Genomic DNA, 20545 nt, shown 5'->3' with positions numbered 1-20545 from the left:
CCTGGAATGTTACTCTGTAAATGCAGGGCTAAAATAGCTGGCTCCTCTGGTTCCAGTCAAAGCTATGGTTTTTCCAGTAGTCATGTATGGATGTGAGAGTTGGACTGTGAAGAAAGCTGAGTGCTGAAGAATTGATGCTTTTGAACTGTGGTGTTGGAGAAGACTCTTGAGAGTCCCTTGGACTGCAAGGAGATCCAACCAGTCCATTCTAAAGGAGATCAGTCCTGGGTGTTCTTTGGAAGGAATGATGCTAAAGCTGAAACTCCAGTACTTTGGCCACCTCATGTGAAGAGTCGGCTCACTGGAAAAGACTCTGATGCTGGAAGGGATTGGGGGCAGGAGGAAAAGGGGACGACAGAGGATGAGATGGCTGGATGGCATCACCCACTCAATGGACCTGAGTTTGAGTGACCTCCGGGAGATGGTGATGGACAGGGAGGCCTGAACTGAACTGAACTGAACTGGTTCCAGTTTACAACCACCTTCAAAGCTGGGACAGCCACTGCACTAGGGCAGAGGGTGCACGGGGTCCCAACCGGAGCCTCAGCACCCACAAGGTGACCACCCGCCGGCTCCCTCAAGGGGGTGATACTTACAGGGTAAAGCGCTGCACGCTGCACCTCGCCAGGCACCCGGAACTACGCCTCCAAACGCAGCCCAGGAAAGCCTGCTTTGGGGCGATGGAAACTACCCGGGCGGGAATCCGAGGGCGCCGGGCTTCGGGCTTTGTGGCGTCAGCAGGAGCCCGAGGTCGAGGGGCGGGGCCGTAATCAGGTTGGGGACGGGGAGGTTTCGTTGGCGAGCGGCTGTCAGCAGCCTAGGGATGGGGGCAGGATTCTCCTGATGGGTAAGGAGCCCTTACAGAGCTGGCCGGAGCTGAGGGGGCGGGGGAAGGAGCGGGAACGGGACAGGGTGTGGGGTTAGGTAGTCAGGCGGAAGGGGGAGGGGTAGACGGTGGTGGGAGCCTTGTTGTCTGCAGAGGGGAAGACGTGTGGGGCGGCAGGGAGCGGATCCCATATTGGGAGGGGCGTGAGGACGGAAGGGGCAGCGGGGGTCAGGCACACTTTGGTGGAGATGGAGGGGGTCTCTGGTCGACCGGAGGCTCCAGGTCTCCCGGGGCTCCGCACCCCGCCTGGCTGGCTGAACTGTGTGTATTTCTGCTAACATTTCCAAGACAGAGTCCAGTGGTTCAAGGCTCAGGGCAGCGAGTGGGGTTGGGGGCCAGAAAGCTAGTTGAATGAGGCAATGTGTGTGTTAGTCGCTCAGCCTTGTCCGACTCTTTGCGACCACAGGGACTGTAAGCCCCTGCAGGCTCTTGGTTGCTGATTAGAATCCCCTGAAAGTCGCTGAGCCTGCTCTGCATGTAAGGTGAGTGTGGGCTGACAGTTTCTTTCAATTTAGAAAATAGAATCACAGGATTTTAAAAACATTTCTTTCTCTGTTCTTGTTAACTGTGTGTAACTCTTTTTTTTTTTTTTTCCTGGCTAAATAAGCCCGTGGCCCATCTCATATATCAAGAACGATTCAAAGACCTAGGAGCATTTCTGAAATGTAATCATTTCTCAGAGTCCTGGGAGGATATGGACCTACCTTGTCATCTAACTTCAAATCATTTTTGATCATAATTGCAGGAGAAAATTAGCAACATTATCATGAAGACATGAAAGTAACAGGTTGTATTCACTTAGCCATAGGAAAAGAAGAGGTTCCCTTCCTTCCATCTCTGCACCCCTTGGGATCAGCATCGCGTTCTTGTTCTAATTCAATAAGAAAACTTGTTTTTTTCTTTTTTCTTTCCCTTTCTCTTCTCTGTGAGTGGTTTTCTGGGTTGGGAGCAGATTTTGTTGTACATTTCCCCATTAATGTGCGGCAAAAGTTGAGAACTAACAGTGATCAGATTCAGGCTCACATGTCTTTACCAAGAATATTGTGTCCAGGTGAAGGTGTGGTTGCAGGTGCTACAGAACCAAAGTTTTTTTTAAAGAACTAGCAAGACCATTAAACCTGCAACAGAGCTGGAGACCCTTGGGTCACTGTTGAGAATCTGAGACAGGGAGAGTGTGAACCATGACCCAGCATCATCTGTGCAGCTTGGTGGAAGCCTGGGGGCAGCTTTATGAGCTTCTACTACTGGCTGCAGCACCATATGCCACCTGCTCAGAAGGACACGTGGACTCAAATGATCCAGGTAACAGCACAGAATATGCATCCTTCAAGAAGCAGTTTCTGCCCCACAAGACTCCTTATTCTCTTTCCAATGTGGAAGTAGATGGAAACAGCCCGTGAGAACAAGCAGAGGGCATTCACTCATAGCTCTCTGCGACAAGGGAGATGAGCACCATCCCTTGGCAGCAATTCAGGGTCAGTCCGTGGTGTGGTGTGCTTCCTCTTGGAAAAAGAGACGGTTTTAGGTGTGCCCTGATGGAGGCTTGTGGGTCTGGGAAACTGGAGCAACTGTTGGGAAGTGAAGTTCCTGGATTGTTGTTAGAGATAACAGCCTAATGTCCTGTAAGTCTGACTGATAGCAGGTTGGCTTTCTGGGCTGATTAATGTAGAGGGTATGTTGGCTTCCTGGACAGTTTTACTATGGACTGAATGTGTGCCCCTAAAATTCATATGTTGAAATGTAGCCCCTGGGAGGTGGGGCCTTTGGGAGGTTGATTAGGTTAGGAGGGTGGAGCCCTCATGAATGGGGTTAGTGCACTTAGAAAAGAGACTCCCTTCTCCCAGAGAGCTCCTTTATCCTTTCTATCAGGTAAGGACATAGCAAGAAGATGGATGTCTGTAACCCAGGAAGCAGGCCCTCGCCAGACACCAAATCAGTTGGTACCTTGCTCTTGGACTTCCAGCCTCCAGAACTGTGAGAAATAAATGTTTGTGGTTCATGAGTGGCCCCGTCATATTTTGTTATAGCAGTCAGAGCAGATTAAGACAGGACTGCTGCACATTGTGGGTCAGAGTTTTCTTTTTATATATGGATGTTCAGTCTCCCACTGGAATGAAGCTGCAGTTAGATCAGGGCCTGTCTGACCTGGGAGAGCCGTTCTTCTCACCTGATGGTTTCTAGAGGAATTCAAGATTACATGTGGGGCAGTGGTTTCCTGCCCATCCTGAAGCTGTGCTGGGTGGTTCCCTCACCCTGCCTGTTTGGAGAGTTCAACTTAGCTACAGAGAATCAGCTCAGGCTGCAGTACCTGGAGACAGTAGAGGAAGGCTGTGGATCCGACAAAAAGCAGGATGGGAAACATAAAAATGTAATCTAAAACTAAGGAGTACATGTGTTAGGGAACCATGGACTGAAACCGCCTGCTGTGACCAGGCAGCATAATAACTGCTTGCATGAGTTATCACACAACAGGAGGTCCCAAGAAGGAACACAGAGCTAATAAGCTACTGCCAAAAGGAGGGGGTACACCAGCCCATACATGTCCTGCCAAACCTCCAGAAACCTTCATGCTGAAACCCATTGTGGCTGAGGGATGCTTACACTCCCAAGGACTCTGAGTCAGACCAAACAGGGGCAACAAGCAAGAAGATTGGCCAGAGAAAACCCAGAAAGCTAACCCCATTACCATAAAACCTGAGACTGTGAGCCTCTTGGCAGAGCAGTTCTCCTGGGTTCTCTTACCTCACCATTCTCTCCCTGGGTGCCCCTTTCCAATGAAGTCTTTTGTTTTGCCAGCACATGTGTCTCCTTGGGCAATTTGTTTCTGACAGACAAAAGACCGTTTTAGGCCTTGGAAGGATTCCCTCTTCCTGACATTTGTGTGCCTGAGTCTGTGGCCTTCAGAGCCTCACTTCACCTCATGCCTGATGACACAGACTTACAACTTCATTTCTGGTTCTTTTTTCTACTTAGTCACTTTTGTAAAATTTGAATCCTTTCACGTAGAGTTTTTGTTTCCGTTTATATTTGCCACTTTTAGTCAGAGGGACAGAAGCAAAAAATTAAGTCGGACTTTTTCTTTGAAATCTACAAAGCTAAGTGTAAAGGAAATATAAGCTTTCAAATGATGATTTTGATGTGTTTGTAGCATTTATTCTTCTGACGTATAGGGAAGGAACATAATTTACTATTTTAGAGGCATATGAACTAAACCAATAAAAGACAGAATAACAAAAGCATAAACATTTTATTTAATTTTATTTTTTAAAAATTTATGTGCTTGAGGGCTTCACAGACAAGAACTGTAACCCCCCTGCCCCACCACCACCACCTCGGCCAAAAAAGACTCAAGGGCCTATTTTGTTAACTGAAAAAAATATACAATGTGACTTTCATGAAGTTTTATTGGGATAAAATGAGGACTACAGCCTGGGAGACAGTTTCGGATACTTCTGAGGAACTGCTTGGAAGAGGTGAGGGGTGGTCAGTGTATATATGATTTTGGTGAAAGGATATACATGCAATCAAGCACACATTTTTGTATTAGGTTGCTGCTAGTCATGGAGAAGGAAATGGCAACCCACTCCAGTGTTCTTGCCTGGAGAATCCCAGGGACGGGGGAGCATGGTGGGCTGCCATCTATGAGGTCGCACAGAGTAGGACACAACTGAAGTGACTTAGCAACAGTAGCAGTCGTGAGGAGCATATGTCTCTGTTAAGGACTGTAATGCTTTTCTAGATATAAGATACAAGAACTGGGCTCATAATCTTCTGCTGAAAATATTGAACTGTCCAAAGGCCTGTTCTGCCCATTTTTCCCCAGAGCTCAGAGTGCCTCATTCCTGATCTCCACACTGAGCTCCTTTTGGGGTGTGTGTGTGTCAGTGACTATATTGGCAAGTGAATTAATCTTTGTAGAGGCAAATGGCAGATGCTAATTTTTAGTTGGCAATATTGATTTTAACAAAGGTGATAAATTGTGAAGAAGTTAAATAAAAGGTGTAGTGGGGAGCGTCTGTGGTGGCTCAGGTGGTGAAGAATCCACCTGCAGTGTGGGAGACCTGGGTCCAATTCCTAGGTTGGGAAGATACCCTGGAGAAAGCTACCCACTCCAGTATTCTGGCCTGGAGAATTCCATGGACAGAGGAGCCTGGTAGGCTACAGTCCATGGGGGTCACAAAGAGTCGGACACAACTGAGCGACTTTCAAAAAGAAAAAGAAAAAGAGCTTGAGCTTCTTGTAGTCATGAATTGTGGGCAGGTAAATACGTAGGGAAATTAATGATAGGTATAGGGGTTTCCGGAGAAGGCAATGGCACCCCACTCCAGTACTCTTGCCTGGAAAATCCCATGGACGGAGAAGCCTGGTGAGCTGCAGTCCATGGGGTCGCTAAGAGTCAGACACAACTGAGCGACTTCGCTTTCACTTTTCACTTTCTTGCATTGGAGAAGGAAATGGCAACCCATTCCAGTGTTCTTGCCTGGAGAATCCCAGGGACGGGGGAGCCTGGTGGGCTGCCGTCTATGGGGTCGCACAGAGTCGGACACGACTGAAGTGACTTAGCAGCAGCAACAGCAACATAGGGGTTTCCCTGGTGGCTCAAATGGTAAAGAATCCACCTGCAATGCAGGAGACTCTGGTTCCATCCCTGGGTCAAGAAGATCCCCTGGAGAAGGGCATGGCAACCTACTCCAGTATTCTTGCGTAGAGAATTCCATGGACAGACTGTGGGGTTGCAAAGTGTCAGACATGTCAGAGCAACTAACACACAAACACACGGGTTATATAGCAAGTTTTGCTTATGCAGACTCATCTCAGTATTGACTCCCTCTTTGGTGATCCCCTTTTTCTGGTACAGAGGTCAGGGGACACCTACACAAGGGAGACTTATGGTCTGCTTTTAGGCAGATAGAGGGAGGGCAGAGAGTTCATCCTGTGTCTGCTTTATCTCGACTGACTTCAGCTCAAAATAAGCGTATGGCAACTGGGGCTTCCCTGATAGCTCAGTTGGTAAAGAATCCGCCTGCAATGCAGGAGACCCCGATTTGATTCCTGGGTTGGGAAGATCCACTGGAGAAGGGAACGGCTACCCACTCCAGTATTCTATGACTTCTCTTATGGCACAGCTGGTAAAGAATCTGCCAGCAGTGTGGGAGACTTAGGTTCGATCCCTGGGTTGGGACGATCCCCTGGAGATGGGAAAGGTTACCTACTCCAGTATTCTGGCCTGGAGAATTCCATGGACTGTATAGTCCATGGGGTCACAAAGAGTCAGGCGCAACTGAGTGACTTTCACTTTCTTTCAAAGTAGCATTGTGTATATGCTCTAACAGTTTCTTTTTATAAAGTAAGTGCCTGACTTACACTTTGGTTGCTAAATTGTCCACTACAAAGGGGCATTCTGAAGGCTATCTCAAATAAATACACTGCCAGCTACATGACTAGATTAAACAACCAGGACTTGAGTGTGCACTGCCTAAGTCACCACTGACATGCCTTCTGTGTTCCAAGAACTGTAAGTAAAAAATTATTTTTTCTTCAAAAGTCCTAATAGTTATTGCTGAAGAACATCTTGCAAAATCATAATAAAACCCACACGTGTTGGTCCATTTGTAACATTAATTTGCACAGGGTTCTGTGGGAAACTCACCAGGCTCCGAGGAGTGTTCCCCAACCCCCAGGCATTTCTAGGCATTACTATTGTCAGGCTGAGACCGGCACAAAACAGGCACATATTTTGGGCTTCCCTGGTGGCTCAGCTGGTAAAGAATCCGCCTGCAATGTGGGAGACCTGGGTTTAATCCCTGGGTTGGGAAGATCCCCTGGAGAAGGGCATGGCAACCCACTCCAGTATTCTTGCCTGGAGAATCTCCATGGAGAGAGGAGCCTGGTGGGCTACAGTCCATGGGGTCACAAAGAGTTGGACACGACTGAGCAACTAAGCATGAAGGTTGTTGTCAAAGATAAAGACAGATACTAGTTAAAGGTGGTGAAGACAGATTTTATCCCATACTATTACAAGACGGGAAAGAGACCTTGGTATTGAACTGATCTCAACTCTGGATACAACAAAAACAACTGGGATTTGTAGCCCGCGAGTGGAGAGAGGTGGTCAGTGGTTGGAAAGTTACTAAGAGGGAACATCAGTGGGAAGCGGGTGTTGACAGAAATAATCTATAATAGGAATAGAAAAGTTTTATTTCAGCCAAACTGAGGATGATAGCCTGGGAGACAGCCTCAGAGGTAGCTCTGAGGAACTGCCCTGGAGAAGCATGTTTTTCACCAGAGTTTTATATCTTGTCAGAAGAAAGAAAATCAAACAGACAGGTACATTCATTCAAGGCTTGCAAAAAACCCCCCACAAAACCCAGACCAACATGTGCACAGTGAGTCAGTATGGCCTTGGTACCTGGGAAGGGAGTCTTATCACCAAAGGAGTACTAGTAATGGCAATCCCAAAGAAGGCATTTAATCTTTACCTTTTTAGAAAAAGATGTTTACTTATTTGACTGTATCAGGTCTTGATTGTGACAAGTGGGATCTTCATTCTATGTGTCTTTTGTTGTGGCGTGTCAGCTCTGGAGCTCACAGGCTCAGAAGTTGCAGCATGCAGGCTTAGTTGCTCTGTGGCATGTTGGATGGGGTCAAATCCATGTCCCCTGCATTGCAAGGTGGATTTTTAACCACTGGACCACCGAGGATGACCATAATCTTTATCTCTAAAACAGACATGCTTTACGTCTGATCGATGCAAATTTTTCTTTAATGATTAAAGCAGATGTACAAGGTATGTTTGATAGACCATGAACCAGCTACTTTAGTTAGCATGAAATTCAAGTTATATCATGTATGAGCCAGAATGACGGTTACCATATATCGATATTTGAAAATTCCATCCACTAGGGTGTCCCTGGTGGCTCAGATGGTAAAGAATCTGCCTGCAGTGCAGGAAACCTGGGTTCGATCCCTGGGTTGGGAAGAACCCCTGGAGAAGGGAATCACTATCCACTCCAGTTCTCTGGCCTGGAGAATTCCATGGACTGTATAGTCCATGGGGTCCCAGAGAGTCAGACATGACTGAGTGACTTTCACTTTCAGGGGGAGTCTTGCTTAACTGGCTGTCTTAGTCTGTTTGTTGCTGCTGCTGCTGCTGCTGCTAAGTCGCTTCAGTCGTGTCCGACTCTATGCGAGCCCATAGACAGCAGCCCACCAGGCTCCCCTGTCCCTGGGATTCTCCAGGCAAGAACACTGGAGTGGGTTGCCATTTCCTTCTCCAATGCATTAAAGTGAAAAGTGCAAGTGAAGTCACTCAGTCGTGTCCGACTCTTCACGACCCCATGGACTGCAGCCTACCAGGCTCCTCCGTCCACGGGATTTTCCAGGCAAGAGTACTGGAGTGTGGTGCCATTTAGTCCTCTGTAATAGGATACCATACTGTTCATGGGGTTCTCAAGGCAAGAATACTGAAGTGGTTTGCCATTCCCTTCTCCAGTGGACCGCATTTTGTCAGAACTCTCCAACATGACCCATCCGTCTTGGGTAGCCCTGTATGGCATGGCTCATAGTTTCATTGAGTTAGACAAGGTTTTGGTCCATGTGAAAAGATTGGTTAGTGTCAGGAAGCATTTAACAGGAGGCTTCCTGTGTGCTGTTTTGGATCTGTCAGGAATTATCTGTTCCTTATTAATTCCTGAATACTCAGGAATTAAGAGGTGAGGGAAGCCTCTCCCAGGACTGAGGAATCCAGGCATTTCCTTCATTAGTGTTTCTATATGGTGATAAGTACCCTCTTCCTTCTTGTGAACCATACAGTAAAAGTGATTATTTACAAATCTCTCTCTTTAATATGGGTCACCTATGTTTTGTAAGTCATGGAATTTTAATCTTTATCTTTGCTGAGAATAACTACCTTGTAAGACAGTATATATGCCCACACCATGTTGATTAAAACACCTCGGCTCCATCAGAGCTCTGGTCTCCGTGTCTGTCTTTCTCTTTCTTTCTCCCTCTCTCAGGCTATTTCTTTGGAGTGCAGAGGCTCTCTGAGTTCACTTTCCTGCCCGGGCTTCTAAGACCCTCTTGAGAAGGCGCTCTGCACCTTCACCCATCAAGAGGGCGCCTGAGGCCTCCATGAACAGAGCAAGCCCCGTGCCAGGGGCTTTATTGGCTTTCTGTGTAAACCAAGGAATATCAGCCTCTTTCTCTCCTTTACTTTCTTATCATCAACTCCAGACCACCAGGCTCCAGTCCATTAAAGGACCTCAACAGGTTAATTTTCTGTGATTGTGATTTTCAGTCTGTCTGCCCTCTGATGGAGAAGGTAAGAGGCTTATGGAAGCTTCCTGATGGGAGAGACTGACTGAGGGGAAAGCAGAGACATTACTTTGCCAACAACGGTCTGTCTAGTGAAGGCTATGGTTTCTCCAGTGGTCATGTATGGATGTGAGAGTTGGACTATAAAGAAAGCTGAGCACCAAAGAGTTGATGCTTTTGAACTGTGGTGTTGGAGAGGACTCTTGAGAGTCCCTTGGACTGCAAGGAGATCCAACCAGTCCATTCTAAAGGAAATCAGTCCTGAGTGTTCATTGGAAGGACTGATATTGAAGCTGAAACTCCAATACTTTGGCCACCTGATGCGAAGAATTGACTAATTTGAAAAGACCCTGATGCTGGGAAAGATTGAAGGTGGAAGGAGAAGGGGATGACAGAAGATGAGATGGTTGGATGGCATTACTGACTCAATGGACATGGGTTTGGGTAAACTCCAGGAGTTGGTGATGGACAGGGAGGCCTGGCATGCTGCAGTCCTTGAGGTTGCAAAGAGTCAGACATGACTGAGTGACTGAACTGAACTGAATAGGATACCATAGAGGGACCAGGGACCAAACTTGATCACTCAAGAGCTTTTGTGTTTTATCAAAGTATAAAAAGGGACACAGAAAGCTTCTGACATCGACTTCAGGAGGGGGACAGAGAATGCCCCCCCTTGCCAGTTTATCAAGGGAGCTATATACTTTATTACAGTAAAGAGTCTTAGCAGACCCACTCCCATAATATTAGTTAACCAGATTAGAACAAACAACAGAAAGGTCTTACTAGACCCACTCCTAAAACATAAGATTAGAGAACAAGATTAGTCAGAAGGTTCTTGTTAAGGAGAAACATGTCCTTGAGCAAGATACATTGTTACATAGACTAAGACAAAGCAATGAAGGAAAAAAGTTTATCCTTTTCTCCTCCTCCAGAGCCCCAGACCGCTTTCTCCTCCTTGGGGACCCTGGACTTCTTATCAACCTACCTAAGAATTGACTCTCTCAGTGGCTTATAAACAACAGACATTTCTCACAGTTCTGGAGGCTGGAAGTGTAAGATCAAAGTGCTGACAGGTTTGGTGAGAACTCACCTTATGGTTCATGGACTTGCCTTCTTACTGTGTCCCCACATGGAATCAGGGAGCTCTCTGGGGTTTCTTTAGCTCTACCTTCCTGACCTAATCACCTCCCACAAAGGCCCCACCTTCTCATACCAGCACCTTGGGGGTTAAATTTTAATATATGAATTTTGGGAGGCCATCAAATGGCCTACAGCACTGCCTAACAGGATTTTTTCTCAAAGCAGGTCAAGGATGCACATATACAAGGATGTACATATAAGCCAAAGGTAGGGGATAAAAAACTAGACATCATGGGTTGGGGGCATCGAGTATCTCTTACTAAATTGACCTAGCATGATCCTTTGCTAAAGGCACTGCCCAGGATGAACACAGAAGCCCAAGATGAACATAGAAGCCTTGTCTAGATGAGGGCTCAGAAGAGCCTGGCTGGAATTTGGTCAAGAAGAGTCTTTAACATGATTAAACTTGAACTTGCATTAAGACTTCGGGGCACTGCAAGTTGCCCTCTGGTTTGTGGGAGCTGATGGGCATTTGCATGCTTTGCTGTGATGTCCAGAATGACTGGGAGAACTGTCAGCATTCTTAGAAACTTTGAAGTTGGTATTTTATGGAATGTAATATTGGGAAAATTGAAATGCATACAGTATCACTTTGGGGGTGTCATTCCACAGAGCTATTGGGTCTTGGTGTCAGATGAGACCCTGATGTTCTACCCGTCTTGTCAAAGTGGGGTCCTTCATACAGTTATCCTCAAAACAGGCACCCACCTCCTGGTGAATAAGATGTATGCCTATCCTCTTCGGGAATCAGGTGGGAATGGGCTTAGGTCAAGTATCTGCAGCCCTGCAACGTCCAGGCCTGGTTCCAGGTGTTCCTTTTAAAATAACAGAGTACTCCTCTCTTTCTTCTATCTCATGTAGTCCTTCAGTATCCGGAGGTATCCATTTGTTTCCCCCACACTTTACCCACTGACCCTCTCCAACAGGTTGTCCATTCTTTAGCCGTTCTGCCTTGGCCTGGTTTCCAGACATTCCACTAACACGATGGTTTTTCTCTGTAGTTACCATAGACAGCCTGCTGTACCTGTAAGGAGTTTGTTGTAGTAACAAACAGCCCCACATCCTGACGATGCACCAAACAAAGGTTATTTCTCACATCTACTGTATGTGCATCATGGGCCTTGTAGGGGAGGGGAAAAACATTTTCCACCCATCCTCTTACGCTTTCCCAAGCTTTATGAATTAAACTGACAGCAGACAGATTAGTGAAAGTGAAAGTCGCCCAGTCGTGTCTGACTCTTTGTGACCCCATGGACTGTCCGTGGAATTCTCCCAGCCAGAATACTGGAGCGGGTAGCCTTTCCGTTCTCCAGGGGATCTTCCCAACCTAGGGACTGAACCCAGGTCTCCTGCATTGCAGGCGGATTCCTTACCAGCTGAGCCACCAGGGAAGCCCAAGAACACTGGAGTGGGTTAATAGAAGAAAAGGATACCGATTTTTCTCATATGTTTTTAAGTCTATGTATATGGCCACTCCTAGAAAGAACTGAAAACACAAATTGGTGGCTACACCCTGGGATTATTTACCATTTTTTAAAAAAAGGACAATAAACTGGGGAGAAATGACTAGACTAAGAAAACGGGATCTGTACTTCTGGGTTTGGAGGAGGGGATTGTGGGAAGGTAACTAAGGAAATGTGTGAAAGTGAAAGAAAGTTAGTCATTTAGTCATGTCCGACTCTTTGTGACCCCATGAACTATAGACCACCAGGCTCCTCATTCCATGGAATTCTCCAGGCAAGAATACTGGAGTGAAATGCCATTTCCTTCTCCAGGGGATCTTCCTGACCCAGGGATCAAACCCAGGTCTCCCACACTGTGGGCAGACTCTTTACCAACTGAGCCACCAGGGAAGCCACAGGAAATGTATGGGAGTAACCAGTGACAGATAAGGGCTTTTGTGCAGACTCCTCTCAGTCCCATCTCAGGTGATGAGTCCCTCTCCTTTTTTTCCTGGTATGAGAGGGAGTACCTTTACAAATGGAGATTTTCTATAAAAATGGGAAACTTCTGCCCTGCTTATAAGCAGAGTGAAGTGAAAGTCGCTCAGTCGTGCCTGACTCTTTGTGACCTTGTGGACTATAAAGTCCATGGAATTCTCCAGGCCAGAATGCTGGAGTGGGTAGCCTTTCCCTTTTGTAAACAGAGAGAGAAGCTCAAATTCATCAGTAGAGCAAAGGAGCCTATTTTGGGGTGGCGTGTCCTGAGCCCCTTTAGCCTCTCTGGGGATTTTACTTCAATGCATCTTCTTTGAGGAGGCCAGTTTACAGACTCTACCATCTGGAACATTGCCAACTGCCAGGATGGGGGTCACCAGCTCTCAAAGCCAGTTACTCCAGAAAATGCCAGTGGGTGACCCTCTGGCTTAAAAAAACCCTCAGTTATTTTGAGCCACTGGGACCCAAGACACAGGTCTCTTTAGTGACAGCTAGTAGCATCTGTTTGGGCCTCAGCTACCTTAGGAAGTGGTAGCAACCCAGTGGACATCCAAGTCCAGGCAGCCTGAGAACACAGAGCTTGTCTGGACTCTCCTTTGTTGGATTTGTGGGCTCACTGCAACAGCTAACTCCCAGCAGAGGGGCTGTGCACAGTCTCCTGGGACAAGGGAGAAGACAGCAAGCTGATACACGACCCTTCAGTCCACGATGGCCCAGAGCTGATTTTATTAGATGCAGAGGATTTTTCTGTTTCGGTATCTGGGGTTACCCATTTCTGGAAGCCTTTCTTCCCAGATGAGAGCCGCTATGGCCCTCTGTCCAGTCTGTACTCTCTGTATCTGGGAAGCAATGAATGTGAGCCAGGGCTCCGTCCTCTGCTTCATTCAGTTTCTACCTGCATTCTATCTCAAGGACAGGTCAGGTGGGCCATCAGAAAGAGTTCCTGGGGGGTCCATCAGACAAGAAACCTGTATGTCCTCATAAGGAGGGGGACAGGCAAGTGGTGACCTATTGGAAAACTCTGTTCTGCTTAGATTGCAGTACCAGCTTCCTGGATCCAGGTCCTATGGAGAGGGAAGAGGGGAGATGTTGCTTAAGGTATAAACTTGTAACCAGTAGATAAATAAGTCCTAGAGATCTATTGCACAGTATAATGATTATGGTCACCAATTCTGTATTATAAACCTAAAGTTGCTAAGAGATTAGATCTTAATTGTTCCTTCTACAAATAAGCAATGCTGATTATGTGATATTAATAAGTAGTGTTAATTAAGAGGTGTTAATTAGTGTTATGGTTGTAATTATATTGCAATATATAAATGTATCAAATCAACACATACACCCTACATTCATGCATTGTTATATGCCAATTATGGGCTTCCCTGTGTGGATCACAATAAACTGTGGAAAATTCTGAAAGAGATGGGAATACCAGGTCACCTGACCTGCCTCTTGAGAAACCTATATGCAGGTCAGGAAGCAACAGTCAGAACTGGACATGGAACAACAGACTGGTTCCAAATAGGAAAAGGAGTATGTCAAGGCTGTATATTGTCACCCTGCTTATTTAACTTATATGCAGAATACATCATGAGAAACGCTGAGCTGGAGGAAGCACAAGCTGGAATCAAGATTGCCGGGAGAAATATCAATAACCTCAGATATGCAGATGACACCACCCTTATGGCAGAAAGTGAAGAGGAACTAAAAAGCTTCTTGAAAGTGAAAGGAGAGTGAAAAAGTTGGCTTAAACCTCAACATTCAAAAAACTAAGATCATGGCATCTGGTCCCATCACTTCATGGGAAATAGATGGGGAAACAGTGGAAACAGTGTCAGACTTTATTTTTTTAGGCTCCAAAATCACTGAAGATGGTGATTACAGCCATGAAATTAAAAGATGCTTACTCCTTGGAAGGAAAGTTATGACCAACCTAGATAGCATATTAAAAAGCAGAGACATTACTTTGCCAACAAAGGTCCATCTAGTCAAGGCTATGGTTTTTCCAGTGGTCATGTATGGATGTGAGAGTTGGACTGTGAAGAAAGCTGAGGGCCAAAGAATTGATGCTTTTGAACTGTGGTGTTGGAGAAGACTCTTGAGAGTCCCTTGGACTGCAAGGAGATCCAACCAGTCTATCCTAAAGGAGACCAGTCCTGGGATTTCTTTGGAAGGACTGATGCTAAAGCTGAAACTCCAGTACTTTGGCCACCTCATGCGAAGAGTTGACTCATTGGAAAAGACCCTGATGCTGGGAGGGATTGGGGGCAGGAGGAGAAGGGGATGACAGAGGATGAGATGTCTGGATGGTATCACTGACTCAATGCACATGAGTTTGAGTGAACTCCGGGAGTTGGTGATGAACAGAGAGGCCTGGCGTGCTTCAATTCATGGGGTCGCAAAGAATCAGACACAACTGAGCAACTGAACTAACTAACTGGTAGCTCAGCTGGTGAAGAATCCACCTGCAATGCAGGAGACCCCGATTTGGTCCCTGGGTCAGGAAGATCTGCTGAGGGGATAGGGTACCCACTCCAGTATTCTTGGGCTTCCCTGGTGGCTCAGCTGGTAAAGAATCTGCCTGCAATGCAGGAGCCCTGTGTTCTATCCCTGTGTTGGGAAGATACCCTGGAGAAGGGAAAGGCTACCCACTCCAGTATTCTGGCCTGGAGAATTCCATGGATTGTATAGTCCATGGGGTCGCAAAGAGTCAGACATGACTGAATGATTTTCACTCACTTCACTATGGCAATTTTATGTCAATAGGAGTTTTGCAGATGGTTCTATAGAGTCTCTTTGAAGTAAAAAGGAAGTTGCTGGTCTTGACCCTGGGTGGCACATCACGTGGTGAGCAGGAGAACCTCAGATTTTGGCCGCTCCTTGGTTAAAGGAGGGCCTCATGGTATAAATCATGCCTGCTATTCTGTGACCTCTTGAGGCACAAGTCTTATAAAGGTGCCATGGAGGAGAAATCATCTGTGAGAACTCAGAAAGACCTGTTGGCTGAGTGACCACTGGTGACAGTAAGAGGAAAGTTGACTTTTATTTTAAGCAAATTCATGGTGTTGTCCAATAAACATAAGACAGGAAAAGAAAGAACATCTATCTGGAAAAGCAGACATTGGCCTTTTGTTTAAACATGTACCTGGATTGGTTTTATTCTGGGAAAGAGTTCAGTCATTTCCAGTCATACTTACCTTGTAATAGTGGACATAAGACATGTTTCAGAATTTACGTGGCTGCTGTTACTTATATTTTTTTTAATTTTATTTTCAGAAACCATGAAATGGTATAAAACTTAACTCCAAAAGGCTGATAGTGAAATTTTGAGTCTCTCTCAATTGAAGGTTTTCTCAGTTCCAAGTTTCCATTTTTGAGATTGAATTTCTTGTATATTCTTTAAAAGGTGCATATTCAAGCGTGTATTATTTTTATCTAAATGATGCCATATTATGCATACTGTTCTACAACTTGCCTTTAGTTAAACCTACCAAGTTACCAGGACATGTAAGAACTATCTGATTCTTCTTAATGACTTCACATTTTCCCCTTTGAAGCTTTGAGATTGTTTCCAATTATTTTATCATGAAGGTGATATATTTTTCTGCCCAGTAACCTGAGGCAAACAAATAGGACATTAATAATGAATGTCTTGGGCTGATACAATATTTTTACAAATACTTCTTACATATCCCACATCATGCTGGTATGAGGGCAACAGGTTTTGTACAACCTGATGTACAAAAGAAAATACAAATTAAAAATAAACAACTTAATTCTGTCTGTGGAAATTAAGGGGACATGTCCCCCCTTCTTTTTCTTTCGTAATTTCTTTCTCTGCCCTTTTCACATCTATGTAAATCTTTTTAGTGGCTAAACTTTCTAGTCTCATATCTCAGGAATGTTTCCCCAAGCACCTGGAACTCATCTCTGAAATGTAATTGTAGGGAAGGAAAAAACTTTTCCTCTCCCCTCTTACATTCAGTATCTGAGGCCTGCAAATTAACATGACAAAAGACAGATTAACAGGGGAAAAGGCATTCAAATTGTATTGATGTTAATATTTTTACATGCTTGTGGAGACTCATAGCAAAAAGTGAAAATCCAAGAAATGGTTTGACTCAGAAGCTTATATATCATTTTACCAAAAGGTATTATATTGTGGGAAGATGAGTAACAAATGTATGGCAGGTAAATGTCATTTAATAAGGTTTGTTTGTTACTCATCAGGGTGCTAACTTTCCATCTTCTTCATGCCCATAAAATTCCCTCAGGAAGGGGCTTTCTGGCAGTCCTAATTTCTCAGAAGTTTCTGCTTTTAGTTAGATAAGGGAAGCTCTGAGAAGGTATATTTCTACATCTATTGATTCTCAGTTGGCATCAGCTCAAAATAATCCATATGCCAAAGTGGCATAGTTTGGGGTGGCATATTTGGACCCTCTTAATAATCATCAATGAATATAATGCCCATTTCCCAACTTCCTTGGAGGAAATGAGCCTAACTATCCCTTGCAAAATGTATCTGAAGTATCGAATGGGTTGCATCTACTCAGCTCTGTAAAAGAATGAAATTTCTTACAAGCAACTATAGTTGCCAATAAAATGGACAACCTGTAAGAAATGGACAAATTCTTAGAAAAGTACAACATTCCAAGACCGAACCAGAAAGAAATAGAAATCATGAACAGACCAATCACAAGTAATAAAATTGAAACTGTGATTTAAAAACTTTCAAACAAACAAAAGTCCAGGACCAGATAGCTTCGCAGGCGAATTCTATCAAACATTTAGAGAAGAACTAACATCTCTCCTTCTCAAACACTTCCCCCAAAAATGCAGAGGCAGGAACACTCCCAAATTCATTCTGTGAGGTTGCTATCATCCTAATGCCAAAACCAGACAAATATATCAAAAAAGAAAACAAGAAAATTATAGACCAATATCACTGATGAACATAGACATATGTTGAGGTCCCTTAATGGACCGGAGCCTGGTGGTCCGGAGTCGACGATAAGAAAGTAAAGGAGAGAAAGAGGCTGATATTCCTTGGTTTACACAGAAAGCCAATAAAGCCCCTGACACGGGGCTTGCTCTGTTCATGGACGCCTCAGGCGCCCTCTCGATGGGGTGAAGGCGCAGAGTGCCTTCTCAAGAGGGTCTTAGAAGCCTGGGCAGGAAAGTGAACTCACAGAGCCTCTGTGCTCCAAAGAAATAGCCTGAGAGAGAGAGAAAGAAAGAGAAAGACAGACACGGAGACCAGAGCTCTGATGGAGCAAAGGTGTTTTAATGAACATGGTGTGGGCATATATACTGTCTTACAAGGTAGTTATTCTCAGCAAAGATAAAGATTAAAATTCCAGACTTACAAAACATAGGCAATCCATATTAAAGAGAGAGAGAGTTGTAAACAATCACTTTTACCGTATGGTTCACAAGGAAGAGGGTGCTTATCACCCTATAGAAACACTAACGAAGGAAATGCCTGGATTCCTCACTCCCGGGAGAGGCTTGCCTCTCCTCTTAATTCCTGAGTATTCAGGAATTAATAAGGAACATAAATTCCTGACAGATCCAAAACAGCACACAGGAAGCCTCCTGTTAAATGCTTCCTGACAGCCATAAAAATTCTCAACAAAATACAAGCAAATAAATCTAACAATACATTAAAAGGGTCATACACCACAATCAAGTGAGATTTTCCCCAGGGATGCAAGAATTGTTCAACATATGCAAATCAATCAACATGATACACCAAATTAACATTGAAGAGTAAAAATATGATCATCTCAATAGATGCAGAAAAAGTTTTTGACAAAATTCAATACCCATTTGTGATGAAAACTCTCTAGAAAATGGGTGTAGAGGGAATCTATCTCAACAGAGTAAAAGCAATATTTGATAAACCCACAGCAAACATCATTCTTAATGGTGAAAAACTGAAAGCATTTCCCCCTAGATCAGGAAAAAGACAAGGATGCCCATTTTCACCACTATTATCCAACATAGTAACTGTTTTGGAAGTCCTAGCCACAGCAATCAGAGAAGAAAATGAAATAAAAGGAATCTAAAATGGAAAAGGAGTAAAATTGTCACTGTTTGCAGATGACGTGATACTATACATAGAAAATCCTAAAGATGCCACCAGAAAACTACTGTGCTTAGTCAGTCAGTTGTGTTCAACTCTTTGTGACCCCATGGACTGCAGCCTGCAAGGTTCCTCTGTCCATGGGGATTCTCCAGGCAAGAATACTGGAGTGGGTTGCCATGACCTCCTCCAGGGGATCTTCCCAATCCAAGAATCAAACTCAGGTCTACCTCATTGCAGGTGGATTCTTTACCATCTGAGCCACCATGGAAGCTCTAAGAAAACTACTAGAGCTAATCAATGAATTTGGTAAAATTACAGGATACAGAATTAATGCACATCTGGTCCTGGACTTTTGTTTGTTTGGAATTAATGCACAGATGTCTCGCAGTCTTCATGACACTTTGGACTATAGCACACCAAGCTCCTCTGTCTATGGGATTTTAGACTAGAATACTGGAGTGTTTGCTATGACCAGTGCCTTCTCTTGGCAAAACTCTGTTAGCCTTTGCCCTGCTTCATTTGTACTCCAAGGCCAAACTCGCCTGTTACTCCAGGTATCTCTTCACTTCTACTTTTGCATTCCTATGCAAAAAAAGGACATCTTTTTAGGTGTTTGTTCTAGAAGGTCTGGTAGGTCTTCATAAAACTGTTCAACTTCAGCATTAGTGGTTGGGGCATAGACTTGGATTACTATGCTACATATTACTACATATGTACAAAATACTACATATTACTATGGCATTGAATGGTTTCCCTTGGAAATGAATCAAGGTCATTCTGTCATTTTTGAGATTGCACTGCATTTCAGACTCTTTTGTTGACTATGAGGGCTATTCCATTTCTTCTAAGGGATTCTTGCCCACAGTAGTAGATATAATGATCATCTGAGTTAAATTTGCCCATTCCGGTCCATTTTAGTTCACTGATTCCTAAAATGTTGATGTTCACTCTTACCATCTGTTTGACTGCTTCCAATTAACCTTGATTCATGGACCTTAATTCCAGGTTCCTATGTAATATTGTTCTTTACGGCATCAGACTTAACTTTCATCACAAGACACGTCTACAGCTGGGCATCATTTCCACTTTGGCTCATCCTCTTCATTCCTTCTGGAGCTTTCTCTGCTCTTCTCCAGTAGCATATTGGACACCTACCAACCTAGGGGGTTGGGTTCATCTTTCAGTGTCCTATCTTTTTGCCTTTTCATACTGTTCATGGGGTTCTCAAGGCAAGAATGCTGAAGTGGTTTGCCATTCCCTTCTCCAGTGGACCATGTTTTGTCAGAACTCTCCACCATGATCCATCTGTCTTGGATGGCCCCACATGGCATGGCTTATAGTTTCATTGAGTTACAGAAATCTGTGATCCATGTGATCATTTTGTAGTTTTCTGTGATTGTGGTTTTCATTCTGTCTGCTCTCTGATGAAGGATAAACTTATAAGAGGCTTGTGGAAGCTTCCTGATGGGAGGGACTGGCTGTGAGGAAAACTGGGTCTTGCTCTGGTGGGCAGGGCTGTGCTCATTAAATTTTTAGTACAATTTTCTACTGATGGGGGGGTGTGGGTGGTGGAGGGGGTGGCCTGAGGCCAAACTGTGGTAAGGGTATGGTGGTAATTTTGACCTCGAACAAAAGGACTTATGCCAGCATGCTGCATCCCCAGGATTGCTGCCGTCAGTGCCCTGACCCTGTGGCAGGCCACTTTTGACTCACGCCTCCACCAGACTCCAAAACACTCACAGGCAAGTCTGGCTCCGTCTCTTGCAGGGTCACTGCTCCTTTCTCCTGGGCCCTGATGTGTACAAGGCTTTATTGTGCCCCAGAAGAGTCTCTTTGTCCCCAGTCTTGTGGAAGTTCTGTAATCAAATCCTGCTAACTTTCAAAGTCAGATTCCCTTGGGATTTTTAGTCCCTTCACCAGATCCCCAGGTTAAACCGGAAGTCTGTTGTGGGGCCTAGAAGTTTTGCAACAGTGGGAGAACTTCTTTGGTATAATCGTTCCCCAGTTTGTAGATCACCCACCTGGTAGCTCTAGAGTGGGGATAATGCAGTCCCCTTTAAGAGGACTTGCACCACACGCCGTGCTCCCAGGCTGCTGCTGCCCCGTCCCCATCGCAGGCCACTGCTGGCGCACGCCTCCCCAGGACATCATCAAACACTCACAGGCGGGTCTGGCTCAGTC

This window comes from Bos grunniens, chromosome 7 (genome assembly GCF_055505025.1).
Source record: "Bos grunniens cultivar Pamir isolate PY7600 chromosome 7, Bosgru_T2T1.0, whole genome shotgun sequence".
Taxonomy (NCBI): Eukaryota; Metazoa; Chordata; class Mammalia; order Artiodactyla; family Bovidae; genus Bos; species Bos grunniens.
Note: the sequence above shows the minus strand (reverse complement) of the source record.